The sequence below is a fragment of the Dermochelys coriacea genome, chromosome 9 (genome assembly GCF_009764565.3).
Source record: "Dermochelys coriacea isolate rDerCor1 chromosome 9, rDerCor1.pri.v4, whole genome shotgun sequence".
NCBI classification, from domain to species: Eukaryota; Metazoa; Chordata; order Testudines; family Dermochelyidae; genus Dermochelys; species Dermochelys coriacea.
In genome coordinates this window covers 76,128,176-76,150,658 of record NC_050076.1, presented here as the reverse complement: position 1 = coordinate 76,150,658, position 22,483 = coordinate 76,128,176, and the positions used below count along the sequence as shown (strand labels likewise).

The 22,483-nt window shown below is 42.2% G+C and overlaps 1 long non-coding RNA gene across 1 annotated transcript in view; it reads left to right on the top strand.

The window, feature by feature from the left end:
• The first annotated feature begins 19,207 nt into the window (after positions 1-19,207).
• The window catches only part of LOC122455647, a 28,307-nt gene continuing 25,031 nt past the window's right edge, over positions 19,208-22,483 (top strand). The window contains exon 1 of the long non-coding RNA XR_006273999.1: positions 19,208-19,219. This is a non-coding gene — a long non-coding RNA (uncharacterized LOC122455647). The remainder of the gene's footprint in view (positions 19,220-22,483) is intronic.

Genomic DNA, 22,483 nt, shown 5'->3' with positions numbered 1-22,483 from the left:
AAGAGGAACACAACAAAAAATGTTCTTAAAAACCTGTTTATTATAGTTACATGTTGACCTTTTTCCCCTTAGGAAAACATCTCACATACAATTCTTTTATTTCAAAGCCTGGCAAACCTCTCCACTATCTCTGATGTACAAAGATGGAAAGTCTTTTGCCAAATCAGTCTGTACTACTGTGGTCTCCTTCCCAATGAAGAACAGACAATCACACTAGGAAGTAGCTATGGAGATCTATACAAATTATGTAGTCATGCTGATCTCTATGACTTTCCTAGGCTTGGTCTACGCTACAGACTTAGGCCAATGATAGGCAGCTAAAATTTTAGTCTACACTAAAATCTTGCTCCCGCCAGCTTAATTCCACCTCCATGAGAGGCATAGAGTCAGTGTTGATGTAGTTAGGTCAATGCAGTGTCAGTGTAGGCACTGGGTTGCTTATATCAACTGTTACTAGCAGGAGCTGTCCCACAATGCCCCACACTGACAGTACAATTGATACAAGTGTGCCTGGTGAGAATGAGACCGTGCACCACTGACAAAAAGAACAAAGTATAGACACGCACAAGTGATGTAGTTACTGAGGCAGCTGTTTGCCAACCTAAGTTAGGTCAACTTAATTTTTGGTGTAGACATGTCCCTAGAAAGGAAAGTTTGTCTAAATCACCTAAACTGAAGCAGGATGATACCTTCTTGCCAGTGGAGAAAGGTCTCTTATTGACTGAATCAAGACTACCGGTCTCTTCTTCCCAATACAAGAAAATGTGCCCTTCACTAATTCATACTGCAGCACAATGGTCTCTTCTTACCAGAGATAGAAATTCTCTCTCAGTGATTCAGACTTTCCTAGAGGTGAATCTCTTGCATGAAGAACAGTTGTGTGTCTCCTTAGCAATGGGCAGAGTGCAGGTTTTCTTAGCATCACTAAGGCTGGTGTGAGCTTCTCTCCCTTTCTCCACTCCCCTTTGTTCTCTCTCCTACACCAGTGTCAGTGGAAGGACAGGAGTGTCATATCTTGAAATCTCATCTGCTGATTCAGGTATATGTGGGACTAATGAATCCTCACTGTTATGATCTGACTTGAGTGATGAAGGAAAATATTAGAAGGTTCTATTAAACGCCAAAAATGTGCTCTGATAATTGCCTGGCTCATTTAAAATTCAAAATGGAAATAAAGTGCACCTTTTTAACAGCAAGAGTAATGAACCAATGGAACAGCTTACCTAAGGATGTGGAGGATTCTCCATTACCTGAAATATAAGTCTTTACATTAAAATAAAAATATATTCTAAGAGACAGGTTCTCGTCTAACCGGAAGGACTTGATGCAGAAATTACTGGGTGAAATTCTGTCCTGTGTCATCCAGATGTTCAGACTAAATGACCAGAAAGGTCTCTTCTGGCCTTAATCTATTAATCTAACTGCCTTGATGCCAGGGCTGTAATGGGGAGACCCTGCCCCGTTATGTATCAAACAGCACTGCATCATGAAAAAGTTCAACCACAACAGCCCTCCGCAAGTACCAGCCTGAACTGGAATAAACAAAATAAGACTATCTTCCTGTTGGAAGTAAGCCTCCCCCTCATGAGTCATTGTATCTAATCATAGTCTCTGCCTCTACAATATATTTTATTATCTTATTTGTTTTTTGATGTAGGATTAAATTATTACATTTCCAGATATTTTCCCATTGATGTTTACTGAAATAGCTTACATGAAAATTGTAATAGTCCTTTGGTTGGTCCAGACTATTCATCATCTCATTTCTTTTCAAAAGGATAGGTCTGCAAATTAAATCTTTCTTCTCCAAGGCTGTTTTGGATGAATGATTTAATTAACAAGGAAACAAACAAAACAAACAACAACAAAATCTTTACATGCATTTAAAAGGCTCTCAAGCAAAATAATTCTGAAAGAATTATGAACATTTTATGAAAATTCTAACAGCGTGAACTAAAGAGGCCACAAAGTACTATTGGCAGCAAATCATTCAGTTCTTAGATACTTATGAGTGGCAAAAACATTTGACACACTGTACCTGAGTATAAATCATTCACAGTATAGCGACTCATGAAATTAAAGATAGTGGTAATTGTTTTGGGTTCAAAGTGAACTATGATGATTTTATAAAGTGTCTCTTTTCCTGGAAAGAGAAGCATCTAAATCACAATCAACTTTGAGCCACACAACTAGTAGCAGGTATTCTCATCTCAATGGGCAGGAAGTTGTGCAGATAAAACCCATGCCAAGATGATATATTATTTTAAACATTAAACAGATATACATATTCAAGGGCATGCGCAGAAATTTAACTTTGATCCCGGGGAGGGGCATGTTCTGTGGCAGGAGCTCACCCTTCCCTCCCCCCGCCCTGTCAGGAGCCTGCTCTCCCGCCTCTCCCCACCACCACCATTACTGTGGCCCAAGGGCTGGAGGAGTTCTATGCCCCCAACGATTATTGAGTGAGGGGCCTGTGCTCCCCACTTGTGCATGCCCCTGTTTATATTTTAAAGCCAAATATACCAGTTCTTTGGTTGTTTTATATGTAATCACTAACTGTTTATTTTTAGTTTCTTGACACTTCTTTTAGAGTCGGAAAACTGGTGTCTAACCCAGCTATGGTCTGCCCACTTATTTTTATCTCAGAACAAGGCTAATACATATTTCCATATCAGCTTTTTCTTCTTAGCAAGAGGGCATGACAAATGAGGGAGAGAGTAAAGAAAGCTGGAGGAATTCAATCAAAACAACAAAGCGACAGCATGCCTGCCCTCTATGGCATCCAGCAGTCAGTCAAGTTAGCAATACACTACAAAGGAAGAAACTGAAAGGCAAGTTGCTTATATATGACCCAATACACATAGAACCAAAAATCGTACTAAAGCCAATGTGAGTTTAGGTATTCAAGAAGTGCAGGATGAGCACAAAAAATTCAAACTTAGGTGAACATTCTCAAAAACTGGCAAACAAACAGCAATACACTCAAAGGACAAGGGGTCCGCACCTCTTCCCAGAACTCAGTGGACATTTTGCCACTGACCTCAGTGAAAATTGTATGGGGCCCCAAGTCCTGCAGCCTTCATCCACTGTCTTGTCTGGTTATGAACTACAGGATTTATGGACATTGTCATTACTTTCATTGGGAGGTCCTGCCTGGATATATATTGCAGATATTAGGCCAGAAGTGAAGAAACACATTTACAAGCTCTTAAAAATCTTTCCTAACCAATCAATACATATATAGTGCCTTCTAGAATGCCCACCATGTTAACTTGATGCAGTTCTATTTTCCCAATACTAAAAGAGCAACCATGTGCTAATACTTTCACTCCAAATAACTCAAAAGGAAAAACATCTTTATGAGAGTATTTCCTTTCTGAGAGTCTGTGCTCAAATGAACACAAAATGGCTGCCTATCTCTAAAGACAGCATAGTAATGAGATTTTAAAAGTGCCTGACACAAGATAAAGAGTTATAAGAAGATGCACACTAAATACATCACAGCCAGTCTTGCAATTTAGACATCAAAGGCACTTATGTGACCCTCATTATTATAGTATGTATTTATCCTCACAACACCCCCATTTTACAGATGGGGAACTAAGTGGCCTGCCCAAGGTCACACAGGAAATCTGTGGCTGGTTAGGAAATTGAATCCAGATCTTCCAGCTCCCAGCACCCTAACTCCTGAATCACTCTGACTCCATGTACAATCACCCTATTAGGTTTTTGTAGCAGAGCGTGGCAGGGTCCTCTTGGCTTCTGCCTCTGTTAGGCTCTGGGTTTTGTAACCACTGGTGCACTTTATTCTCAGGCTTGTTCCCACCACCATTTCACCATATACGAGTAACCCTTCACCATCTGCAGGCAGGAGGTACCTCCCTGCTTCCATTCCCTGCCTTTTTCCTTTGATACAGTTCCTGCTTTCCTCTGGTTTCCTTCCCCTGAGGCTTTTATGCAGGCCCAGGCTAATTAGGTAGCAGCTGTCACCGCCTCCCCAATTAGGTCCAGGTTACCTCCAGCCTGCTCTAATTTGTTCCCTAACAAGGAATGGGCATGACACAGGGCTGAATCTGCAACCCTTTGCCCAGCACACTGTCACAATTTCCCTTTTAGATGCTGATGCTCACACACTTAAATATTTCTGATGCTACTAGCCCAATAATATTGTACACATCATAAAGACAAACACTGGGAACCTGAATTGTATTTGAATTTGATGTGGGTGTTGTAACCGAGCAAATATAATATTTATTTCATGACTTTAAAAGAAACAGCACATACACACACACCCTCAACCAAATGAGCACACCTCCTTTCTTTCTCTATTCTGCTTGCCTTAGGCCCAGAAGCAATAAAACAAGGATCACCTGCAGGCCAAGTAACTTTCTCCAAACTCTAGATTAAACTCCATCTGGCCTGTATTCCGGTTACTGCCATCAGTGGTGAAATAGAATATAATTTAAGGGGTGGGGGAAATCAGTGGAAGATAGAATTCCATCCACATGCACAGTTTTAATACTCTAGTCGTATTGCTACAGTTTCCACCTCCAGGTGCATGCAACTCAGACTGCTAGACATTAAGGAAGTATAATTAGTGATGGTAGAACAAAGTCAGCAGCTCAGTTTTTCCTCTCTTTTTTAGTCAAAATGCAAGACTTGTACTGTATGAAAAGTATGTTCCAGGTAAGAGTGTGACTGGGGGTGTGTGTGTTAAACTCATTACTCAGTTGCCAGAGAAAATTACTTGATGACCTAAATAAAAAACATCTAGTCCTGTTAGGTGCTGTGTGTCATTATCTCAGAGGAACTGAGTCTTGTAGTGCTGGGTCCAAGGACTGCAGTATACTCAGTCTGAATCATAGCTTCCCATCCCAGCAGGGTGATCTCAGCCCTTCATGCATCCAAAGTGGATAGAAGGAGTATGATGTTTGACTTTCACATGAGACCTACAAAACAGGTCTGTCCTGCTCTCTGAGAACAATCCATGCTGTTACCTGAAACTGAGCCAATAAAAGGGTCTATGAATAGAAGAGACTAATACAAGAAGTTGAAGCAGTGCAGAAAGCTATAGCGAGTTTGTTGTATTCAGCATTGTAGATAGTTCAAACTACCCGCCATTTTGAGTACTCATCCAATTTGATTAAAAATACGAACAAGAGAGAGAGAAAGAATTAACCTTTTAACCAAAGACAGGTGAATAATTAATTCAATGTTTGCCAGCAAGGGTGGGTAAAACTTGTGGGAGGGAAACGTTATTTCCCAGAATTTGAAGATATCACATGGGTTTGGACTGAGTAAGACCCAACTTGCATCAATTCCGAGTGGTCCGTTAGCCTTTTCCATCCTAGGCACGCTAGTCTATCAAAATACTATAAGACGAAGCTGTTCTCAGATATTTTTTTAACCTGGGCACCTGCAAAATAGGGTGATAAAGAGTTAGCAAAAATCAGTCAAATAGAGGAAGGATTAAAGTTAGGAAGTTAAGTGACCAAAAGAATACAAAAAGACACCCAGAGCTCTGTTGCTGTTACTGGAAAAGTGCTCTGACTGGACTCAGAGAAGACTGTGCAGATAAGCTCTGCCGGAGCAGTGCAGACTAGCCATCCATAAAACACTGAAACTGATGGTACACAAAAAGCTGTGGAATGCACAAGTAAACAAGTTAAACAATAGAGAGAAACAGTTATTTTCCACTAGGTTCTTTTAGATGTGATCTACGCACAGCTTTTGTACCAATATAACTCTTTTTGGGAGGGGTGTGATTTTTTATTCGTATACAACCCTAATATACAGTTGATGCAGTATATTGGTATAAAGATACCTTATATGCATATAAAATTGGTTCCCCTTTCTGTATGGAAATGCAACCTATGCCAGGATAAGCACTTTTATACTGATATAACATGTCCACATTAAGGAGGGTTGTACTGCTTTAAGTATATCAGGATAGCTGAAGTGGTACAACTTGTGTGTTCAGACAAGGTCTTCCTTGTACCAAGGCATGGCAAAACACTGCTAGACAAAAATGTGATTATCAAGTTGATCATGTCCCATTAAAGGCTTTTATATTTATTAGGACTGTCAATTAATTGCAGTAAACTCACACAATTAACTCAAAAAAATTAATCGTGATTTAAAAAATTAATCGCGATTAATCACACTGTTAAACAATAAAATACCAACTGAAATTTATTAAATAGTTTTGGTTGTTTTTCTACATTTTCAAATATATTGATTTCAATTACAACACAGAATACAAAGTGTACAGTGCTCACTTTATATTATTTTTATTACAAATATTTGTAATCTAACTATGATAAACAAAAGATACTGTATTTTTCAATTCACCTCATACAAGTACTATAGTGCAATCTCTGTCATGAAAGTGCAACTTACAAATGTAGATTTTGTTACATAAACTGCACTCAATAACAAAACAATGTAAAACTTTAGAGCCTACAAGTCCACTCAGTCCTACTTCTTGTTCAGCCAATCGCTAAGACAAACAAGTTTGTTTACATTTACAGGAGATAATGCTGCCCACTTCTTATTTACAATGTCACCTGAAAGTGAAAACAGGCATTCACATGGCACTTTTGTAGCCAGCATTGCAAGGTATTTACATGCCATATATGCTAAACATTCGTATGCCCCTTCATGCTTCAGCCACCATTCCAGAGGACATGCTTCCATGCTGATAACACTCGTTAAAAAACATGGTAATTAAATGTGTGACTGAACTCCTTGTGGGAGAATTGTACGTCTCCTGTTTTGTTTTACCCAAATTCTGCCATTCATAGGTGTGAACTCAGTGGATGCTCCAGCCCTGGAGCACCCATGGAAAAAAATTAGCAGGTGCTTAGAACCCACTGGCAGCCAGCTTCCCCGTATGCTCCAGGGCCCCCCGTCTGCCAGGGGCCCTGCTGATCAACTCCTTCCCCTCCCTCCCAGTGCCTCCCGCCTGCCACAATCAGCCGTTTTGCGGCATGCAGGAGGCTCTGGGAGGAAGGGGGAGGAGCAGAGACAGGGCACGCTCAGGAGAGGGGGTGTAACTGGGTGGGAAGAGATGGAGAAGAGGCAGGATGGGAGTGGGGACTTGGGAGAAGTGGTGGGTTGGGGGTAGGGGCAGAAGCAGAGGCAGAACAAAGGTAGGAAGAGGCTGGACAGGGGGCTTGGGGGAAGGAGGCAGGTGGGGGTAGAACCTGGGATGGAGTGGGGGGCGTTGAGCACCCCCCAGGCCCAGAGGAAGCCCGCGCCTATGCTGCCATATATTTCATGTTATAGCAATCTCAGATGATGACCCAGCACATTGTTCGTTTTAAGAACACTTTCACTGTAGATTTGACAAAACGCAAAGAAGGTACAAATGTGAGATTTCTAAAGATGGCTACAGCACTTGACTGAAGGTTTAAGAATCTGAAGTGCCTTCCAAAATCTGATCGGGACGAGGTGTGGAGGTTGCTTTCAGAAGTCTTAAAAGAGCAACACTCCGATGCTGAAACTACAGAACCTGAATCACCAAAAAAGAATATCAACTTTCTGCTGGTAGAAAAACAAATGAAATGATGATGAAAATGATGCGAATGATGAAAATGAACATGTGTCGGTCCACCCTGCTTTGGATCTTTATCAAACAGAAACCAAATATTTGTAATAAAAAATAAATATAAAGTGAACACTGTACACTTTGTATTCTGTGTTGTAACTGAAATAAATATATTTGAAAATGTAGAAAACATCCAAAATATTTAAATAAATGGTATTCTATTATTGTTTAATAGCGCAATTAATCACATGATTTTTTTTAATCATTTGACAGCTGTAAAATTTATATATAATATTGCTCTATGTCCTACTGTAAATTAAACACGTTAACTATGACAAAGCGTTTAGCAAATGCAAAAGGCACATGTTTGAGAAGACATTTTTTCTGAAGTAGCATTTGAGTTCTTAAATTTTTAGTTTCCTTTTTTTTTTTTTTAAACAGTCCAAGATATTTAGCTCTATATATCATATCCATGGAGTTGCTACTTTTTTCTTGACTAATCTGTATTTTTCTTCCATCTAATTTCAGATATTGAAAGCTATAAATTAGTCCAAAGCTCATGGAATACACTAAGTTTTTCTCTGGACTTTCCGAAATCACCCCGACCAGGTACAAAGGCGAGGTCAAAGCCTTTAGACTTGCAAACAAACAAAGTTACTGTAAGTATTTAAAAATGCCACAAAATTTTACTGATTTAAATGCAATGTCTATATTGTACATGGAAGTAAGTCAGTCGCATAGAATTCCAATTACACTGTCTGCTGATAGCAGATATCTGATAATCACCCTATGAGCCACTCTATAGTTGACTGTACCATCTACTGCCGGTTAACTTTTATGAAGACATAGAAGAAATATCCTGAACTAGGCCTATACTGCCCTGTCCATGAGAGCTGAGACGGAAGGGCCCTTTGAGCCCTACATTTCTATGATTCTAGGAGTGTGAATACTGGTTTCCATGTAGGGTTGCCAAGCCCCCAGGATTGTCCTGGAGCGTCCTGGAATTAAAGATTAATCTTTAATTAAAGATTGTCATGGGATGAAACCTCCAGGAATACATCCAACCAAAATTGGCAACCCTATTTCCATGTTGGCGGATATATGCCGAAGAAACATGAGTGGCTAATGGGAGACATGGCAATCATCTATACAGATCCAAATGGTGTAAACCCCCAACTGCACAAATGGGTAAAGCTAGAATTTATGGAATAAACATTAAGAAAAGGAAAACTTAGGCTGCATATCAGGGAAAACTTCCTGATACTAAGACTTATTAGAGCTGTGAAATAGCTTTTCAAGGGAAGTGGTGGAAACCCCTAAAGCTTGGGACAGTTAAAACTAAAATGGACAAAATAGTGGCAAATGTACACTGAAGTTTTCCCCCATAAGGTACTGTGTGAGGTTCATGATGGGTTAGCTCTGCATTCTCCCAGCTGCCATCTCTTGGAAAGGAAGAAAGTGGTTAAGATCATTATTAATGTGCAAACTAATTATCTTTCAGAAACAGGATAAACTGAAGTCTCCACCCATTCAAATAACCCCAGAAACCTCAGCATTTCAACTTTCGAAGACACCATCACAGCCATCTCCTAAGGAGCCCACCCAGGACTCTTCCGAGAGCCCTATCTCCCCAGGCCCTTCCCAGGGACCAATATCAGAAACCTCCCCACAACCCTCCCAAGATCTCATGCCAGGACCCACCCTGGGTCTCTCCCCGGGGCCATCAAAGTCACACAAAGGATTTTTAAAATTATTTTCCTGCCTTAAAAAGAAAAAGCCATCTCCCACTTTGGCTACCGATGCAGTTGCTGTTTCAACATTTCTCTCAATAACCAATGAAACCAAATTACACTCAGGCCTTATAGCTTCCTCTTCGACTACTCAGGCTACCTCTAAGAAAAGTGATTTAAATTGTTTTCAAGGAACAGGATAAATCCAAATTTCCACATGCTAAGGTAAATTCTAAAGCTTTAACATTGCAACTTTCTACCCCATCACCAGAGTCTTCCTCCAAGACCCTTGCCCCAGTGCTGCCTGAGGCTCCCACCGCCAGGCCATCAAGGTCACGCAAAGGGTTTTTAAAATTACGTTTACTTCCCAGAACCAAAAAGGTATCTCCCAGTTTGGCTTCTAAAGCTGTTTCTGTTTCGACATTTCCTTCAATGACCAATGAAACGAAGTCACCTCAAGATCTTATAGCTTCCTCTTCAACTACCCAGGCTACCTCTAAGGTAAGCTCACCTCTAGTAAACACCAGCATTTCACCTTCATCTTTGAAGTCACAACCCCACATCTAGCAGCTGGTCAAACAGTGCTTCCCAAATTAAGCCAACCCACTATTGTGTTATCCACCACCTCGGTCAAATCAACTACTGACACCCAAGCAATCACCAATATTAGTGACACATCTGGAGCTACTATGAAGGGTCCTGGAGAAATGACAAACTAACATCTGCACTGACTCCTGGGGCATCTCTGCAAAAGAAAGCCGTGTCACGGTCTGCACCTCTGGTAAGCTTATCTCTGCTGGGACTTAGAAATGAGACAAATTAAGAGAGTAATCTGAAAGCATTTCATTCCCAGGGTGATCCTGGATTTGATGAAAGCTAGCTCATATTGTCCATACAACAAAAAGAAAAAGAAAAAGAACCTGCAATATTTCAAAATGGTTCCATGAATGAAATGTGAGAAGATGGGGAGCTCCATGTCAAATGTAGGCACCCAAATTCTTTATATGGATTATATTAAATGGTACCTAAGCACACAGAATATTAGGGAACCTACCATATGTGCTTGTTTGATTGGTCATATATAGGATTTGGATACATCATGTTTAGAAATTGGGCCCTGGAATGTTTATGGCTTTCAGCCACTGCAGTTTTTCTTCTTGTTGCTGAAAGATAATTTATTAGAACCACATGGAGATGTTCTGCTCACCTTCTATGTATGTGGAGAATTTCCCCTCTGCAGTTGTCACATCAGTGCCGTTTGCTCAGTTTCCAGATACATTTTACTGCTACTTTCATAACCAATAAGAGATGTACATTAAGTTGCCAGCTTTGCACTATGACCCTGACTAACATGCAAAAGAATTACAGTTAGGTAAGCAAATTTGTTTCAAGCTTTTTTTAAATTGCTATAAAAACTTGGCAATCGTAACAATTTATTTATACAAGATTACATGCACTAGGGCTGATCTTCCAAACCCCCCCGTACTTAAGAGAACACCCATTGAAGACATGGGAGCTCAGCACAAGGGGCACCTGGAGGCTCAGGCTCAGCAAGTTAGAATAGCCAAAAACATGGGGCCAAATTCAGCAAAGCTGGCATAGGAAGGGACAAAGCCCTGCCCCCATGCCAATTCAGCCTACTGCATGGAGGGAGGGGTAATAGCACACTGCCTGCAATCCAAAGCAATGTGTCACTGCCCTCTATAGGGACTGTGCCGGAGTAGGGTAGAGGGGGGCTAAAAACCACTCAGCACTGGCCTAACTCTAATCCTATTGAAGCCAAGGGTAATATGCTTATTCTGCAATGGGAGACAGAGTTAAACCAATGCAGGGAACTTTTAAAAATCCCTTTCTTCATTTCTTCAAGGGCTTCAGGAAACCCAGCTGGTAGGAACCCCATGGGGAGTGGTCAGATCCGCACACTTCATAATTTCCTTGGCTGTGGCCCATTTAGGTCTGAGCCACCATGTTACCCCTCACACCAGCTTTCCAGCACCAGAGCTTAGACCCCCAACATCTAACAATGATCCACTAGGAATTTCAACAGATCAAGCAGGGAAAAGATGAACTGTGACACCTATCTCCAAATCACCCAGCGCTAACCCAGGTGTCAGAATACACTTCATTCTTAGCTGAGGTTCGAATTCTCTAGTATTCAAATACTCCAACCTGGAGATTAAACAGGAACCCTATATAAAATGAATTCATTTCTTGTTTTACAGCTTGCACCACTCAAGCAAATTTTCAGGATGCCTCACTGATTTGTAAGGCTAATCTCTGAGCTGGTTATCATTCCTTTCTCTTTTCTCCTCCTGGTGATTTTGTTATGGCAGCTATTCTCTTCCTGGCTTTAAACAGGAGTGACTGAATTTTAAAAGCGTCCTCTAGTTGGGGGTGGGGAGTAGAGAAAAGAGAATCCTGGTGATTTCCTAAAGGCACTGGCTTCCTGCATTGGGAATTTTGAGGAAAGTTATAGAGGATGCTGTAAAATACATATCCCCAACTGCCTTTTTATAATGCTTTTTGATGGTTTTTAATGCTTCATTGTCTTATTTTAGCCTGATGTTGGTTTGCAAGCCACAGAGTTATGCATAACAAATGATCTGATTCTGCTTGACCAAAGGAGTCATCAAATCCCAGGATAATTTCAGAGTTCACTCAGAGTTCAGTGACATTATACTGTAGACTCTTTACACTTCTCTTTTCTTTTTAGTTAGAAAGGCTGGCAACCCTGACAAGAAACCAGGCAGACAATTTTTAAAAAGCCAGGTGCACGTTTCCCCACAAATTCTGGGCCCACTCCTGTATAGCAATGAATGAAAAGGCCAGTGGATGACATTGTCATAGTCAAGACACAGTACATGCCTTAATTCAGCTCTTGGTTGGGGAAGAGATCTGAGTGGAAAAAGCTGTAAGTGATAAGAGTAGCCAACTGGCCACCAATCCTCACAGCTTTCTCACAACTGTCTACACAAGCCAGTGAATGCTGCAGCCCCAGATAATAATTAGTCTAGCCCATGTATTTTCAGTTTGGAGATTTGCAACGTTCATAAGACTGCAAACAGGTGTCAGGAGGGCTGTGACCACCCTGCCTTTCCAATATTGCTATGGGAGGATGATGATGTCGTCAGGCAGCGGCACAGGAGCTAGCAAACAGAACTCTAAACAGGGGAGTTTGAGTGGGAGTTCTGTTGGAGGAGAAGGTAGTTGTACTTGGTTTTGTATTTTTAGTATTTGTGTGTGTGTGTGTAGGGGCTTTGTGCTGGGAGAGCAGCTGAGCCCTGATTAGGGGGAGGGGCTTCTGACTAGAGGTCCTATAAAGGTAGCCAGCCAGTCGGGAGCACAGGAGCTAGCAAACAGAGCTGTAAACAGGGGAGTTTGAATTGTAGTGCTTGTTTGGGGTTTGCTTTTGCTGGGGGGGGGGGAGGTGGTCTTTTTGGTGTGGCTTGTGTTTCCCAGATTAACAGGACTTAGGTGGGAAGGCGATGACAGATACGGAGGCAGCTGTGGGAGTGACTCCTGTAGTGGAAGACACATTGAGGATGACTGGATGTGGAAGTTGTGGTATGTACATGATCCTGGAGAGGGGACCTGGTAAGAGTTTTTTCTGCATGAAATGCTGTCTGATAGAGCTGATGGAGGAAAAGATCCGAGGTTTGGAAATGCAGGTGGAAAGTCTGGTTGAGTTTAGGAAGGGGTTTGAGCAGATGATGGAGCAAAGATATGAGGCATCTGAAGGGAAAAGCTCAGACTCACAGATGGAAGCAGGGCTGGGCAATTTTGAGGGGAGACTGGGTGAGGAAAGTGGTCAGTGGAAGCATGCAACTAAAAGAACCAGGCAGAGGAAAAGACGGGCTAGTGAAGGAGAAATAGAGCTTAGGAACAGGTTTGCAGAGTTGGAAAATGAAGAAAGGGCTCGGCAGGTAGTTGCTGAAGGTGGAAGGGCAAGGAAGAAGAGAAGAGAGGCTAGTCTTATAGGAAAAGGGGAAGAGTTAAGTGAGACTATACCAAATATGAGCCCCAGGAGGATACAGGATGGGTTTAAGAGGATTATAAGGGAAAATAGGAATGGAAAGAACTTGCAGCCAGAGGGAACAGGGGAGAGACTGGAGAATAGCACCATCACCAGGAAAAGGCAGGTCTATGTGATCGGGGACTCTTTATTGAGAAGAATAGACAGGCCGGTAACTAGAGCTGATCCAGAGAATAGAAGGGTGTGCTATCTTCTGGGTGCTAAGATACGGGATGTAGACCTGAGGTTGAAAAGGATCCTAAAGGGAGCGGGAAAGAATCCCCTAATTATCCTTCATGTGGGAACAAGTGATACGGCTAGATTCTCGCTGGAATGTATTAAGGGAGACTATGCTAGGCTGGGAAGATGCTTAAGGAAATTGAGGCTCAGGTGATCTTTAGTGGGATCCTGCCTGTTCCTAGAGAAGGGCAACAAAAATGTGACAAGATTATGACTGTCAACAGATGGCTTAGGCAGTGGTGCTATAAGGGGGGCTTTGGGATGTATGGCCACTGGGAGGCATTCATGGATAGAGGACAGTTCTCTCAGGATGGACTTAGACTTCTAGGATGGAGGCTGACACTACTGATAGAGAGCTTTAAACTAGGAATCTGGGGGAGATGTCCAGGTAATCTCCACGCCAGATTTTAGCATTGAGAGGGAAGAAGATGAAGAAAGAAAGGATACAGCCGTGGGTAGGAGAATGTATATAAGGAGCGAGGGCAGTGTGGATACTAGTCTAATAGTCTAATTATACTGGCTGTAGAATGACTGTGCCTAATAGGGTACAAAATGTGAGCGAGGCCAAACAGCAAAAATTAAGATGTTTATACACCAATGCGAGGAGCCTAGGTAACAAAATGGAGGAACTAGAGCTACTGGTGCAGGAAGTGAAACCAGATATTATAGGGATAACAGAAACATGGTGGAAATAGTAGTCATGACTGGACTACAGGTATTGAAGGGTATGTGCTGTTTAGGAAAGACAGAAACAAAGGTAAAGGTGGTGGAATAGCATTGTATATCGATGAGGTAGAATGTAAAGAAATAAGAAGCGATGCAATGGATAAGAGTCCATCTGGGCAAAAATTACATTGGGGAAGATAACTAGTAGAGCCTCTCCTATAATGGTGCTTGGGGTGTGCTATAGATCTCCGGGATCTAATTTGGATATGGATGGAGCCCTTTTTAATGTTTTTAATAAAGTAAATACTAATGGAAACTGCGTGATCATGGGAGACTAACTTCCCAGATATAGACTGGAGGACCAGTGCTAGTAATAATAATAGGACTCAGATTTTCCTAGATGAGATAGCTGATGGATTCCTTCATCAAGTAGTTGCTGAACCGACTAGAGGGGATGCCATTTTAGATTTAATTTTGGTGAGTAGCGAGGACCTCATAGAAGAAATGGTTGTAGGGGATAATCTTGGCTCAAGTGATCATGAGCTAATTCAGTTCAAACTGAATGGAAGGATTAACAAAAATAAATCTGCAACTAGAGTTTTTGATTTCAAAAGGGCTGACTTTCAAAAATTAAGGAAATTAGTTAGGGAAGTGGATTGGACTGAAGAATTTATGGATCTAAAGGTAGAGGAGGCCTGGGATTATTTTAAATCAAAGCTGCAGAAGCTATCGGAAGCCTGTATCCCAAGAAAGGGGAAAAAATTCATAGGCAGGAGTTGTAGACCAAGCTGGATGAGCAAGCGTCTTAGAGAGGTGATTAAGAAGAAGCAGAAAGCATACAGGGAGTGGAAGATGGGAGGGATCAGCAAGGAAAGCTACCTTATTGAGGTCAGAACATGTAGGGATAAAGTGAGACAGGCAAAAAGTCGAGTAGAGTTGGACCTTGCAAAGGGAATTAAAAACCAATAGCCATATAAATAAGAAGAAAACTAAGAAAGAAGAAGTGGGGCTGCTAAACACTGAGGATGGAGTGGAGGTTAAAGATAATCTAGGCATGGCCCAATATCTAAACAAATACTTTGCCTCAGTCTTTAATAAGGCTAAAGAGGATCTTAGGGATAATGGTAGCATGACAAATGGGAATGAGGATATGGAGGTAGATATTACCATATCTGAGGTAGAAGTGAAACTCAAACAGCTTAATGGGACTAAATCGGGGGGCCCAGATAACCTGCATCCAAGAATATTAAAGGAATTGGCACCTGAAATTGCAAGCCCATTAGCAAGAATTTTTTAATGAATCTGTAAACTCAGGAGTTGTACCGAATGATTGGAGAATTGCTAATATAGTTTCTATTTTTAAGAGAGGAAAAACAAGTGATCCGCGTAACTACAGGCCAGTTAGTTTGACATCTGTAGTATGCAAGGTCCTGGAAAAAATTTTGAAGGAGAAATTAGTTAAGGACATTGAAGTCAATGGTAAATGGGACAAAATACAACATGGTTTTACAAAAGATGGATCGTGCCAAACCAATCTGATCTCCTTCTTTGAAAAAGTAACAGATTTTTTACATAAAGGAAACGCAGTGGATATAATCTACCTAGATTTCAGTAAGGCATTTGACACTGTGCCACATGAGAAATTATTAGTTAAATTGGAAAAGATGGGGATCAATATGAACATCAAAAGGTGGATAAGGAATTGGTTAAAGGGGAGACTGCAACGGGTCCTACTGAAAGGCAAACTGTCAGGCTGGAGGGAGGTTACCAGTAGAGTTCCTCAGGGATCAGTTTTGGGATCAATCTTCTTTAATCTTTTTATTACTGACCTTGGCACAAAAAGTGGGAGTGTGCTAATAAAGTTTGCAGATGATACAAAGCTGGGAGGTATTGCCAATTCAGAGAAGGATCGGGATATTGTACAGGAGGATCTGGATGACCTTGTAAACTGGAGTAATAGTAATAGGATGAAATTTAATAGTGAGAAGTGTAAGGTTATGCATTTAGGGATTAATAACAAGACTTTTAGTTATAAGTTGGGGACGCATCAATTAGCAGTAACGGAAGAGGAGAAGGACCTTGGAGTATTGGTTGATCATAGGATGACTATGAGCTGCCAATGTGATACGGCTGTGAAAAAAGCTAATGCGGTTTTGGGATGAATCAGGAGAGGTTTTTCCAGTAGGGATAAGGAGATTTTAGTACCATTATACACGGCACTGGTGAGACCTCACCTAGAATACTGTGTGCAGTTCTGGTCTCCCATGTTTAAAAAGGATGAATTCAAACTGGAGCAGGTACAGAGAAGGGCTACTAGGATGATCCGAGGAATGGAAAACTTGTCTTATGAAAGGAGACTTAAGGAGCTTGGCTTGTTTAGCCTAACTAAAAGAAGGTTGAGGGGAGATATGATTGCTCTATAAATATATTAGAGGGATAAATACAGGAGAGGGAGAGGAATTATTTCAGCTCAACACCAATGTGGACACAAGAACAAATGGGTATAAACTGGCCACCAGGAAGTTTAGACTTGAAATTAGACGAAGTTTTCTAAACATCAGAGGAGTGAAGTTTTGGAATAGCCTTCCAAGGGAAGCAGTGGGGGCAAAAGATCTATCTGGTTTTAAGATTCTACTTGATAAGCTTATGGAGGAGATGGTATGATGGGATAATGGGATTTTGGTAAGTAATTGATCTTTAAATATTCAGGGTAAATAGGCCTAATCCCCTAAGATGGGATATTAGATGGATGGGATCTGAGTTACCCAGGAAAGAATTTTCTGTAGTATCTGGCTGGTGAATCTTGCCCATATGCTCAGGGTTTAGCTGATTGCCATATTTGGGGTCGGGAAGGAATTTTCCTCCAGGGCAGATTGGAGAGGCCCTGGAGGTTTTTCGCCTTCCTCTGTATCATGGGGCACGGGTCACTTGAGGGAGGATTCTCTGCTCCTTGAAGTCTTTAAACCACAATTTGAGGACTTCAATAGCTCAGACATAGGTGAGGTTTTTCGTAGGAGTGGGTGGGTGAGATTCTGTGGCCTGCATTGTGCAGGAGGTCTGACTAGATGATCAGAATGGTCCTTTCTGACCTTTGTATCTATGAATCTATGTCCTGAGGATGGGGGCTCCCCAATATGGAAAAAGTTGAGCACCAGTGGTCTAGTCTATGCATGAGGAGCTTGAACCTAATAGTAATCTCTCACCTAAGTCAAGTTCATTAGAAGAGGAACACTAACACCATTTTAACCTCTAAGTTTCCCCCCCCCCCCTCCTTATTCTCTTTCTTATGTCTCTTATTCAACAGCCTGGAGCAAAATGGGTCCAAAAACTCTTCTAAAGAAAGACTCCTTTTCCAGTTTCAGCAGCCTGCTTCCCTGTGAATAGCACATACAGAGACTGGTAGCAAGGAATGGTTCTTCCCATCAAATGTTACTAAATAAACCCTGTCACAAGTAACTATGCTGCACACAAAACCACTGCTCGCCAGTGATTTATAGAGGTAATTAGATTGTTTGGTAATGGCCTGAACTGTTAAAAAGAGGGGAAGAAAGGATACAGGAGAGTCCTGACCCATAACTATTTCACATTTGGGGACAATGTATACCTTCAAATCAGCGGCACTGCGATGGGTACCCGCATGGCCCCACAGTATGCCAACATTTTTATGGCTGACTTAGAACAACGCTTCCTCAGCTCTCGTCCCCTAATGCCCCTACTCTATTTGCGCTACATTGATGACATCTTCATCATCTGGACCCATGGAAAAGAAGCTCTTGAGGAATTCCACCATGATTTCAACAATTTCCATCCCACTATCAACCTCAGCCTGGACCAGTCCACACAAGAGATCCACTTCCTGGACACTACGGTGCTAATAACCGATGGTCACATAAACACCACCCTATATCGGAAACCTACTGACCGCTATTCCTACCTACATGCCTCTAGCTTTCCTCCAGATCATACCACTCGATCTATTGTCTACAGCCAAGCGCTACGATATAACCGCATTTGCTCCAACCCCTCAGACAGAGACAAACACCTACAAGATCTCTATCATGCATTCCTACAACTACAATACCCACCTGCTGAAGTGAAGAAACAGATTGACAGAGCCAGAAGAGTACCCAGAAGTCACCTACTACAGGACAGGCCCAACAAAGAAAACAACAGAACGCCACTAGCCATCACCTTCAGCCCGCAACTAAAACCTCTCCAACGCATCATCAAGGATCTACAACCTATCCTGAAGGACGACCCATCACTCTCACAGATCTTGGGAGACAGACCAGTCCTTGCTTACAGACAGCCCCCCAATCTGAAGCAAATACTCACCAGCAACCACACACCACACAACAGAACCACTAACCCAGGAACCTATCCTTGCAACAAAGCCCGTTGCCAACTCTGTCCACATATCTATTCAGGGGATACCATCATAGGGCCTAATCACATCAGCCACACTATCAGAGGCTCGTTCACCTGCGCATCTACCAATGTGATATATGCCATCATGTGCCAGCAATGCCCCTCTGCCATGTACATTGGCCAAACTGGACAGTCTCTACCTAAAAGAATGAATGGACACAAATCAGACGTCAAGAATTATAACATTCAAAAACCAGTGGAGAACACTTCAATCTCTCTGGTCACTTGATCACAGACCTAAGAGTGGCTATACTTCAACAAAAAAGCTTCAAAAACAGACTCCAACGAGAGACTGCTGAATTGGAATTAATTTGCAAACTGGATACAATTAACTTAGGCTTGAATAGAGACTGGGAATGGATGAGTCATTACACAAAGTAAAACTATTTCCCCATGGTATTTCTCCCTCCCACCCCACCCCCCTCTGTTCCTCTGATATTCTTGTTAACTGCTGGAATTAGCCTACCTTGCTTGTCACCATGAAAGGTTTTCCTCCTTTCCCCCCCCTGCTGCTGGTGATGGCTTATCTTAAGTGATCACTCTCCTTACAGTGTGTATGATAAACCCATTGTTTCATGTTCTCTGTGTGTGTGTGTATAAATCTCTCCTCTGTTTTTTCCACCAAATGCATCCGATGAAGTGAGCTGTAGCTCACGAAAGCTTATGCTCTAATAAATTTGTTAGTCTCTAAGGTGCCACAAGTACTCCTTTTCTTTTTGCGAATACAGACTAACACGGCTGCTACTCTGAAACCTGGTTTAAAATAGGATTCAGATGAGTGCACTGAACAAACTTTAATTAGTTCATTCTTGCAGTTTCCGTTAAAGTGAACCAGATTTATGGAGATCCTTATCACATCAAATTGAATGTGTTCCATGCTCCCAGTTCAAGTCAGAATGCTGAAAAGTGTCTATAAGAAATTGCAATATTGTCTTGGGGCCAAACCCCAGGAGGTGCTGAATGTCCTTCAACCCTATTGAAGTCAGTGGGAGCTAGAGGATGCTCTGCACTTTGCAGGACCAGCCCAACCTGCTATTAGCCAGGCTTAAGTAAGAATGATGGAGTGAAGAGATAAAATATAGGATTCCCCTCTGCCTTTCTGTAAGCAGCAGCTTCATGTTTACTGCTCTCGTGGACATCTCGTGGCAGCAGAGCCGCAGTCCAGCTCCATTCCTACGCAAGCAACAACAAAGCAAATCAGAAGATAAATGATCATGACATGTTCGCTTGATCTGACCTTGAAACAAGTTTCCCTTTTTCCTTTCTAAATGCAACTATTTTCCTTCTCCCCTCCACCCTTCGGGGAGGGCATTTGTTCTTTTTTAAAATAATGGCGATGGGCGGGGGAGGGAGGGAGGGAATTTTACAATTTTTCCAAGACAAACCCCTCGTGTGTTGTCAAAATGTCAAGCCCAGGGGGAGGGAGGGAAAAATTCCATGTCTGTTGGAACACATGCTGCCCTTTCCCTGGCTGTATTTCACTATGTGGTGAGTACAGTTACCTGCATTTCAGCACTTGCATTTGTATTTGTTTTAATACCAAAATCACTCACAGCAGATTTAGATCTCTCTCAAAGGGCTGCCTTCTTACCCCTGGAGAAAACAGGTGAGGTAAGTATTGATGCTGCTATAATCTAGCCTGCCTATAGCCCCAGTTTCTGGACATGCCTTCACTGCACAGTTAACCCAGGATCTTACCTGGATTTTAGTCCAAACCCCTCTCCCCCCACCTTCCACACAGAAAACCCCCTGACCTGGGTTTGGAGGTGTTTTAAGCCTGGGCTCACTTACACAGCTGGGAATGTAGGTTAGCTTTTAGGTAAGTTAATTCAGGCTGGAACCCAATCACTTTCCAGTGAGAAAACAAGCAAAAATCACTTGAGTGCCAATAATCCTCCAATGCCTTCCCACCATGCCTCCCAAAGCACAGACAAGTTCTCCCACAACTGATTGGGAAAGAGTCCAAGAGCATCACAGCACAAAGAACCAGAGGATATGCCCCCAGACACACACGGGCAAGTGCAGAAGCTAAGTAACATGTGGAGGACTTTGCTGTGGGCACGCTTACCCCACGCTGGGCTAACCCACCAACTTGCCAATCGCCCAGGTTAACTGTGCAGTGAAGACATACCCTCACTCTCTGAAACTGCTTCCTGTCTATGTGAGAGAGTCAGAGTCCTCCAGAAGCCTGGCCTCACAGAGGCCTGCACTTAAACTTTTCACTGATGTTTATCCCTTGAAAGTATAGGTATAGGGAGCCTCTTCCCACTATGCAAGCATGAGGGCAAAATCCCTCCTTAATGCACAAGAGTACTGGTGCATGACCTTGCAGTCTCCTTCTTGTGGGCTAGCACAAGCAGGCCGAGTTCCTGGAATGACAATACAGGCACTTGCTCAGTAACGGCAGAACATGTGATTATTACTGTATGTATTGCCTCTCCCCTCCAGCTGCTAGTGCTTGCTGACCCCAGAGGACACACTCCCTTTTCCGGGAAGGAAGAATATCCCCACCCTGCCTCTCTGGGTTACTTGCTCAGTCAACGCTTCTTCCCTCTGGGAGGATCCACAACTTTTTAGGGGCTGCCTGTCTATGGATGTGCCACACTCAGCGACCAGCCAGCACTGGAACCCTGTGACAATACACTAGGAGCTAGGCCTGGCTAACATGCCATGCCAAAGCAGTTTCAAGTGTTAGTTAGAGGGCGTATCTAGGTACCCTAGGAAATAGCACATACTCAGATTCTAAGGCCAGAGGGGACTACTGTGAACATCTATTCTGACCTGCTGTATAGCATAGGCCATAGAACTTCCCTACAATAATTCCTAGAGAATATCTTTAAGGAAAACATCCAACCTCGATTTTAAAAATGGTCAGAGATGGTGAATGCACCAGGACCCTTGATAAATTGTTCCAATGGTTAATTACACTCACCGTTAACAATTTTCTCCTCATTTCCAGTCTGAATTTGTCTAGCTTCTACCACCAGTCATTGGATTGTTATGTCTCTCTCAGTTAGACTGAAGAGCTCCCTATTAAATATTTGTTCCCTATATAGGTACTTACAGACGGTAATCAAATCACCCCATAACCTTCTCTTCATTAAACTAAATAGACTGAGCTCCTTGAGTCTATTGCTATATGGCATGTTTTCTAATCCTTTTATCTTTCTCATACCTCATCTCTGAACCCTCTCCAATTTACTAATAACCTTCTTGAAGTGTGGACACCAGAACTGGACATATTATTCCAGCAATGGCCACACCAGTGATTAAATACAGAAGTAAAATAAGAGGTAAAATCAGATGTTCTTGTCAACTGCTGGAAATGGCCCACCTTGATCATCATTACAAAAGGTTTCCCCCGGCCCCCCCCGCTCTCCTGCTGGTAATAGCTCACCTCTCCTTACAGTGTGTATGGTAAAACCCATTGTTTCATGTTCTGTGTATATAAAATCTCCCCTCTATATTTTCCACTGCATGCATCCGATGAAGTGAGCTGTAGCTCACAAAAGCTTATGCTCAAATAAATGTGTTAGTCTCTAAGGTGCCACAAGTACTCCTTTTCTTTTTGTGGATACAGACTAACACAGCTGCTACTCTGAAACCTCTCTACTCCTATTTCACATTCCCTTGTTTATACATCCAAGGACTGCATTAGCCCTTTTGGTCACAGCATTCTGTTGGGAGCTCATTGTCCAAGATTATCCACCATGACCCCCAAACTCAGCACATGGTGAGCATGTATACAGCTGGTTTGCCATTCCCTATATAATCTGGCTGAGGTAAGCAGTAGTTTCCCTGTGGCAGAAGAGGCACCGAGCTGCAACTCTGCTTCCCCCAACCAGTAAAGGATTTGGC